The following is a 9,928-nucleotide window of genomic DNA, read 5'->3' as shown; positions in this document are numbered from 1 at the left end:
TGCACTTCTCGATGCAGACTTTCATCTACGGAGGAATAACGGTCAGGGTACAGCTCGTTTTGAGCGACGTTAACTTTTATATCGAAGGTGAGGGTTTTGGGATTTGTATCTTCGCTCAGAATATCTGAATTATCGATCGGCATACTATCGTCGTCGTCGATCGACCTGGTATTGTCGTAATCGATCGACATTGCATCGTTATCGTCGATCGACAGGTCCTCGGAAGTGAGGCATACATTCCCGATGAACGAATCCGTTTGGTAAACGTTTTCAGTTGGTAAGAAATCACCGATAGGGACGTCGTTTTCTATTCTTATCCGGGAAAGAAGATCAGCAACTCCGTTTTCTACTCCTCTTTTATCTTTAATCTCGATGTCGAATTCTTGAAGTAGAAGGATCCATCGCATGAGTCGTGGTTTCGCATCTTTCTTTTGCATTAAATATTTAATTGCAGCGTGATCAGTATGAACGATTACTCGCGAAACAACCAGGTATTGGCGGAACTTTTCAAATGCATAAACTACAGCAAGCAGTTCTTTTCTGTTGTTGCGTAATTCCTTTGTGCCTCGTCGAGTGTTCGACTGGCATAGTAAACTACATGTAGCTTTTTGTCTTTTCTTTGGCCTAGAACTGCTCATACAGCAAAATTGCTCGCATCGCACATGATTTCGAAAGGAAGATTCCAGTCAGGTGCTTGTACGATGGGGGAAGTTATCAAGGCTTTCTTTATTTCCTCAAAAGACTTTACGCATTCTGGTGAGAAGTCGAATTTAACTTCTTTACAGAGGAGGGAGGTGAGAGGTCTAGCGATTTTGCTAAAATCATGTATGAACCTCCTGTAAAATCCGGCATGCCCGAGAGAACTTATCACATCTTTTACGTTCGTGGGTGGAGGCAAAACAGTCATTACTTTAATTTTTGCTCGATCTACTTCTATACCAGCAGCGGAAACTTTATGTCCTAAGACGATTCCATCGTTAACCATGAAGTGGCATTTTTCCCAATTTAGAACGAGGTTCTTTTCTTCACATCTTGCCAAAACTTTACATAGGTTATCGAGACAGTTTTTGAAACTAGATCCATATACTAAGAAATCGTCCATGAAGACTTCCATGAAATCTTCTATCATATCAGTAAAGATTGACATCATGCATCGTTGGAAAGTGGCCGGGGCATTACAAAGACCGAATGGCATTCTACGGTATGCGAATGTTCCTTAAGGGCATGTAAAGGTGGTCTATTCTTGATCGTCAGGATGTATAGGGATTTAGAAAAATCCAGAGTATCCGTCAAGAAAACAGTAGTATTGGTGATTTGCCAATCTTTCCAACATTTGATCAATGAAGGGTAAGGTAAAGTGATCTTTTCTAGTGGCAGCGTTTAGCTTCCTATAATCGATACACATTCGATGTCCAGTGACAGTTCGCGTGGGAATGAGTTCGTTTTTATCATTCTTAACCACTGTAAATCCGCCTTTCTTAGGTACAACATGCACGGGGCTCACCCAGTTGCTATCCGAAATTGGGTAGATGATTCCAGCATCTAGAAGTTTGATAATTTCCTTCTTGAAAACTTCTTTCAAGTTCGCGTTTAGCCTTCTTTGATGTTCCACTGACGATTTGGAATCGTCTTCTAAGAGAATTTGGTGCATGCACAGATCTGGAGAGATACCAGGAATATCCTCTAGAGAGTATCCGAGGGCTTTCCTATATTTGCGCAGTTTATTCAATAACAATGCAAGTTCTCCATTGGTTAGGTTAGCATTTACGATTACGGGGTAAGAATTATTGTAGAGAAAAGCATACTTGAGTCCGGCGGGCAATTGCTTTAAATCAATTTTTGGTGCTTTTTCGGGATCCCAATTTTCTAGAGGGGATGGTTGTCGATCGACGGCGGCCTTTAAATATCGATCGACGTTGATTTCTGAATCGACCTCCTCCATGTCATCGACATTTGCTATTTCTACACTTGCGTCCATTACGTATTCATCAGCTCTGGTATCGATGCTAAATGTTTCCTCTTCGCTAGATGTGAGCACTTTTTCCAGGGGGTTATCTTAGCATAGGTCTATGAAGGATTCGTCAACCAACTCATATATATCATCCACGTAAGAGGTTCGTTTATCAATTAAGGGTCGTTTTATCAGTTTTTCCATATCGAAGGTCATTGGAATGTTTCCAATGTTTAAACATATCCGACCTTCCTTGACGTCGATGATTGCATCAGCGGTAGCTAGAAATGGTCTTCCTAAGATGAGGGGGTCTTTTGGTTCATTCTGGTATTTCAACACAACGAAATCCGTTGGTACGTGACAGTCGTTAATTCTCATCGGTACGTCATCTAGTACTCCCTCAGCTAATCTAACATATCTATCAGCAAGAACAAAAGTTATTTTGGTGGGTTTGAACTCGTCGTATCCCAGGGATATTGCGATAGAGTGTGGCATGAGATGCACGCTGGATCCTAGGTCACAAAGGGATCGAGGAAAGCTCTTGTCTCGTATGTTGCAATCTAGAACAAAACTGCCCGGATCAGGTCTCTTGATCGGGGTTTCGCCTTGGATTATTGCACTTACTTCCTATGAAACCATCATGATGTTGTGTTCAGCAGCTGGGAAGCTGTTGGATACCATGTCTTTTACATATTTCTCAATCGAAGGTGCTAATTTTATGGCATCACTTAGTGGCATTTCCAACGTGATTTTATCGAATGCTTTCTTGCAGATCGCTTTACCTAATTCTCGCTTAGTTTGCGTCTTATTAGGAGGAAAGCGTGGCAAAGTCCTATACACTCTCTCTACTGCCGGCTTGGCAGGAATCAAGTGTCGATCGACATTGTTTTCATTCTGTCGTTCGATATTTACCGTAGTCGGTCGATCGACAAGGGTCGATCGACATCATTCCCTTCTTGTCGATCGATATTTACCCTAGTCGGTCGATCGACATTATTTCCTTCTTGTCGATCGATTTCCACATCTTCTTCCGGCTCCTCCTCTTCTTCATCGAGGTTAATCGTTTCTTTTTCAGCTCCAAGGGGTTTTTCTGCTGAAGTGATTTCTACAGCTCGGGGAAAGGCGTTTTCCGCTTCTTAGTAACACAACACAAACTTGGCGTCTCGGGTTGGTGTTAGTTTTTACAGGAAGGAATCCTTCATCCCTTCTGACAAACCCAGCGTTATGCGCAACTTGGCTATCTAATTTCTTGACATGGTTACTTAAAGTTTCAAACTTATCATGTAAATCAGAATATACGAAATCCAATCTTTCATCGAGAAGCGTACTCATTTTCTGCTGGCCTTTTAGAATTTGTCCCATCATAGATTCCAGCTTGCTCTTATGATTATGTTGTGCCTTGTATGTTCTTGTGAAGCTCATGTTTTGCTGCTGATCGACAAGTCTTTGTTCGCGAAAGCCAGTTTCATCGATGAGGTCTACATGCTCTTCTTCATCTCCTTCACGTAGAAAAGTCTGACTATTACTGGTAGACCTAACTCGCTCATCTCCAATCACAAAAGCATGAGCTAAATATGATGTTTCTTTCACCTCATATATCCGATCTCCATTCGAATTCTCGGCCATCTTCCTCCTCTCGAGATCAGTCTTCTTGGCACTAGTGCTAGACGCCACATTTTCAATGAGCCTCATAGCTTCTTCAGGTGTCTTGGTTTTGAAGTTCCCTTGACTCGCAGCGTCCAAAGTCGCTTGGTATGTCCAGTTGAGACCGCTGAAGAAAATATTAAGTAGCTGGATTTTGGGAAAACCATGGTGTGGGCAGTCTCGCTGGTAGGCTTTGAATCTCAACCAAGAAGCATTAAAAGCTTCAGTAGTGCCTTGAGAAAAATTATAGATCTTATTCCTAAATTCCTCGGTTCGTGCATCATCGAAGAAGTTGTTGAGGAAGACGCTTTTGATATCACTTCAGCAAGTCAAAGATCCTGGCTGCAATTGTTTCAGCCAGTGCCTCGCATCTCCAGCAAGGGAGTACGGGAAGAGTATGCAAAATAGGTAGTCTTTAGAGACTCCATGCACCTTAATGTTAGACACAAAGTCCTCAAATGCTTCGATATGGTCTATGGGGTTTTCATGAGGAAGATCATGAAAGGGGTGCTGACTTACCAGAGAGATATATTTAGATTTCAGTTCAAAGTCTTTTCTTTGAATTGCTGGAGGATGGATCGCAGACCTGTTAGTGTAGAACCGATCAGGTTCTTTGAAATCTCCAATAGGAATTGGAGCATTCAAAACAACAGCTATTCCAATAGGAATTGGAGCCCTATGAATATTATTCATTTGGTTTGATGCATTGCATACTAGACCATTTTGATCTCCTAGAACTACTTTTCTATTATTGAAATAGGTAAGAACAGACTTACCTGCTTCCAGCAGGATGGCGTCGATCGATATTGGTAGCGGAGTGTCGATCGACTTTTCTGTCGACTTGTCGCTCGATGTTGTTGTCTGAGCGTCGATCGATTTATGAGTCAACCCATCGCTCGACGTTGTTGTCTGAGCGTCGATCGATTTCGGGCCAAAATTCATGTCTTCCATCTTAAGTACCTGTGTCAGCAGGGAAAGAGGAAAAACTTAAGCAGATTCAATAACAAAATCTAGACTAAATTCTAAACTTAATCTAATGGTAATAAGAAAGAATTTCCGGCAACGGCGCCAAATTTGATATTACTCAAATTACTCTAGGGAGTGAATTACTCTCTCAAATAAGAGGTTCAGATGTAGTACTTAGGGATCAAATCCACAGAGACTCTAGGATTACACAGTAGATTATGGTCTTGAAATAAATCTAGATTAAATGGGTTTATAGAATTTAAAGCAGTAAATGAATTGGTGAGAAAAGTTATTGCTTGATTGGTTTGTTTTGAGGTTGTTGACAGTTGGGAGAATAGCTAGATTCAGGTATATTCTCAGGTATAATAAGTAAATACTTAATTTGGGTTTTAGGGGTTTATTGATATTAATTGTTCTTGAATTCAAACTAGGATATAATCAATCTGATTATCTAATCTGGATCTCTGATTTCAACTCTCGTATGTTAATCATGAGAAAGTGTCGATCGATAATTCGTTATGAGTATCGATCGATACACCTTTCAAAATATCGATCGACAGGGCTATCGCTGTGTCGATCGATACTTCTTCCAGAAAGCTTTACGGATGGGTTTGATTTATATTCTCTAACTCAATAGACCAACTCTCGTCTGTATCTAGTCAGTTAGATCATACTAGTTAATTTCAGGTATTGAGTCAAGCAATTACTTTATCTCAATTAATCCTAAGATCTAAGTTTTAGGGTTTATCAACCCTAAGCTTAGTAGTAAGAACAACTAGATGAAGAACTAATTAAATTACCCTAACAACAATTCAAACTTGCAATACATATATCAACCTTATGAGAGACCTAAATCTAACAGTGAAATTACTCAGACATATTCATAAAAGACATGGTTATGATGGTCTGAATAATATTGCAATTGATAAATAAACAAAATAGAGTAAATAAACAAAGGGAGTTCACGATCTTCCCTCTCTCAAGGTGTACAGATCTCTCTCTCCAATCCTCAGCTCTCTCTCTCTAGAATAGTGTGAAGCATAGCCGTCAACAATGGCTTAGAAAACAGTAAAATAAGATTTCAGGTCGTCCAGGGGTATATTGGTAATATGTGGTGACTTCTGGGCCTAAATTGGTCACGAAACAGGCTTGTCCTGTTTTCTGGGATCACTGTCGACCAACACCAATGATGCAATATCGATCGACAGTCCTTCATTTCCTCGATAGCTTTCTCTCGCGAGGCAGACTGGCCACTCTTCAGTAAAACATACATAACTTCTACTACATGATGCTGATTGACCTCAAACCGGTGGTGTTGGAAAGCTAACTCAAATCTCTATCTTGTGTCAAACGATGGCCTCAATCTAACGGTGAGAAGGTTTCCATCCATAGCTAAGCATATGATGCGTCTGTGCAGCCCTGCACTCAAAAGGCTCCAAAATCACTGTATTTCTGCAGAACGTACCTGAATCTGTAAACACTCTAAATAGACTCTATATAGTAGTAAATATATATTAAAACACTTGTAAAGCATGGCTAAAAGTGGGTAAAATCCATGGTCTATCAATAAACAGTGTCGGGATGAACAGTGTTCGGATGAAAAGTGCTCAGATGAACAGTGTCACGGTGAAAAGTGTCGCGATGAACAGTGTCAACCGACACGTGATGAACAGTGTTGATCGACACGGGATGAACAGTGTCGATCGACGGGGGGGGGGGGGCGAACAGTGTCGATCGACGTCGGATGAACAGTGTCGATTGACGGTGGGTGAATAGTATCGAAATGAACAGTACGCCGATAAACAGTACATGGATGAACAGTCTGTGATGAACAGTGTTCGGATGAACAGTGTTTCCTGTTTCCGGACACAAGCTGAATTGTGTCGTTCGATGCTTGGTTCATGCTGTCGATCGATGCTGGTTGGAGGGTGTCCATCGATTCTTCCCTCGTAAACTTACGGATCGTGCGTGAATCAGCGGGCTCATTCTTTGAAGAACCCATAAATCATCTCTTCGTTGTTGTTCCTGGTACTAAGATGTATGTACCTGAAACAGAAGAAAAAATTTTATCAGTTTTTTTTTCTTTTTTTTTGAACGGTAGTGAAACCTAGATTAATTCTAACTAAACAAGATCTAATGGCGATCAAAGCTCGCCGGCAACGACCCCTAATTTGATATCACTCAAATTACCCTAAGGAGTGATTTATACTCTCTCAAATAAGAGGTCGAGTTGTAGTACTTATGGATTCACAGGGAGCTATGGAACCAAATAAATCTAATCAAGTTGATTAAGCTTGATTGATTTAATGATTGCATGTGAAGTTGCAACATTTGAGAGCAAGTTAATTGCTCGATTGATTGATTTGGGGTTTGATGGAAGGATGGTTGCTAGATCTAAGGTTTCTATTCAGGTAATCAGGATTATAATACTACAGATGCCTAACAAGTTGCATGCATAATATTGTAGAGCTCAACACTTATAAACAAACCACTAGGCTCTCGCTTTCTAGGTTCGTCTATTGACCAGTGTCGATCGATGATTCTATTTGAATATCGATCGATACACTATTCGAAACGTCGACCGATTATTCGATTGGAATATCGATCGACGCTCTTGGTCAAGCGTTAATGCGCAGGTTGAATATGCTGCTTAAGCTCACTAGATTAACTCTTGCCTTACTCTAGCAAGTCTTAGCTCAATTAGAATGGTTTCAGGATGAGATGAAAGCTATATCTAACAATCCTAGGACAAGTTCTAGGTAGCTAATCTAGAATCAGACATTAATGACAATCTTAAAGATTAATATCAAAACTTAGAAATCTATAGTTGGGGCTAATCCCTCATAACTATCTGAACCCTAAACCTAACAGGTGGATCTATTTAGACATGAAGTTTGTCACAGAAATCATAGATGAATAGATATAATATAATAGATAAAAGCAATAAAGAAACCAAAGGAGTTCCAGGAGGACTCTGAAGGAGTTCCTCCTTTCTCTCCTAACTAAGAACAATGAATAAAATAAAGCTTAGATAGCGTGTCCGTCAACAATGGCTTATACATAACATAAATAGGGTTTCTGGTAATGTATGGTTGCTTCTGGGCTTCAGTCGGTCATAAAATATGCTCAGCCCATATTCTAGCATCACCGTCGATCGACACCAATGCTGTTTCGTCGATCGACAGTCCTTCATCTCCTCGACAGCTTCCTCTCGCGAGGCAGACTGACCACTCTTCAGTAAAACGAGCATAACTTCTGTTACAGGATGCTGATTTACCTCAAACCGGCGGAATTGGAAAACTAACTCAAACCTCTATCCTGTGCAAAAATATGGGCTTAATCTAACGGTGGTAAGATCTCCATCGATAGCTAAATATCTGACGCGTCTGTGCAGTTCTACACCTCAAAAGGCTCCAAAATCACCATATTTCTCCAGAACGTATCTGAACCTGTAACTACTCTAAAAAGACTCCAAAAAATAGGCGCATCATCATCCTCATAGAGTATACCCTTACCCTTGATATCCCTCAAGTGAGCAGAGTTATGTCTGAAAGAAGACCCCATTCAAAGATATGTAGGTCTGAACTCTGAAATTAGAAAGTCTCAGATAATAGAAAAGCCCTGCTGCGATGTACGACCGAAGCAACTAAAACCAAAAAGAAAATGTTGCGGAGAATAATAGTGAAACCAGAGAGGGGGCAAGGTTGATCATTACAACAAGGGTCGTATCGATCGGAGATGGATTGGTAATGAACAATCAATCGCAGGAGCCCAAAAATCAAGCCGAGCCAAAACTAAAGGTCTTCGTTGCAGATGATCGGAAAGTCAGCTCGGAGAACGAGAACGTGAATGCAGGAAAACGTACGGTAACCCACACATTAAAGAGCATGTTGATTAGAAGGAGATCAAAGTTTCAAAGGAAATTTCAACCTAGGATACGCAGCAACAGAGATCAACCCATCAGATGATCATTGCTTCGGGGAAACACCATTGAATCTACTCCTCGGAATCGGAGGAAGCGTTCAAACCACAATGAGTGTAGGGTAGTCTCCCTTGCGGTGATGAACCTGATGCAGAGCCCGTCGTGATGCAGGATCGGCGTTAACAGGAGATCAATTCCGGAGTCGCCATATTCATGAGCGGCTAGGGTTTTGAAAAGATTTTATATATATATAATTTTTATCAAATTTTATATTGAATGCTTCCACTTTTAATATTTAGTTAGAAAAAGATTAATTATAGAAAACGAGGTCATTCTCACGAAGTCTTGAGGTACTCTCAAGAAATTTTTGTTTTCTTAGAATGTGAATAGAAAAGGGTTAGCGCAATATCATCTTATTTAAAAGGACTGTAACTAATATTCTGATAAATACATGAAGGCCACTTATCTTTCATTGAACTTTGTCGCATCATTATTGACATGTTCTTTTTCATTAATACCAACCCACCAGTTACAATATTTGACTTTAATGTATCACCCATTCAATGTTATCATTAAAATTTGTGCGAAACAAAAGAGAAAATTTCAGAACGAATATTTACGTTCGTGAAATCCTTCTCAGTGTATGGATGGGCTTGTCAAAAACTTTTTAGTTGTTCTTGAATCTTCACCACATCACATAAGTGAGAAACTAATGGTTTTGAATCCATTTTCTACATATTTGTCTCGGAAAACTGATAAAATATTGTTCTGAATATCATCATGCAAAATTATAATCTATAAAAATTAACAATATTATGATTTTTAATAAATTTTCATCAATAAATAAAAACTAAGATATCATTCAATACCCTATGTCATATTCAACTAAGAGGACTAATTAAGGAGGTCTTGTGGTGTTTCGATCCTTTTCGTCATTTTCTCTAGTCTTTTGCTTTCTTTTTTTTCCTCGATCCAGCCACGTGGAGAGGGTAAGAAAAATTGTAACACTCTTTTGTTCTCATTTCCCTATTTATTCTTCTAAATCTCTGATCTGAAGTTTGGACGAAAACAAACAACCTTCGTTCTTGTAGATCTGCTATGTGTGGAGCTGTTAAACGCATTTTGTACATCTTTTCCTCTCTCATCTCGCAAATCTATGTTTAGGTGAGGGCTGATAGTGATCTCTACCATGTCTAGGTGAATCATTAATACATACATATATCAATAAGCATACATGTAATTGTTTTGCCTAGATGTACATACACTTAAAAATATTATATTTATATTGATATATTATAGATATATGTTATATATATTGTTAGGTTGTTAAAACAAAATTGGTTGAATGACGTTTGAGTACTAATGTGATTATTGCATTGTGTGTGGTTATGGCATGTGTGGGTGGTGTATATAAGTTAAAGAAAGGATTAAGGCCTATGTGGTTG

The 9,928-nt window shown here is 39.6% G+C and overlaps 1 non-coding gene across 1 annotated transcript; it reads left to right on the top strand.

Moving 5' to 3' along the window:
• Positions 1-3,755: 3,755 nt before the first annotated feature.
• Positions 3,756-3,862, top strand: LOC125588171. The gene has a single exon (XR_007324565.1). It is a non-coding gene; the product is annotated as a small nucleolar RNA R71 (small nucleolar RNA).
• Positions 3,863-9,928: the final 6,066 nt, after the last annotated feature.

This window comes from Brassica napus, chromosome C5 (assembly GCF_020379485.1).
Source record: "Brassica napus cultivar Da-Ae chromosome C5, Da-Ae, whole genome shotgun sequence".
Lineage (NCBI taxonomy): Eukaryota > Viridiplantae > Streptophyta > Magnoliopsida > Brassicales > Brassicaceae > Brassica > Brassica napus.
Note: the sequence above shows the minus strand (reverse complement) of the source record. Positions and strands in the feature narration are given on the sequence as shown.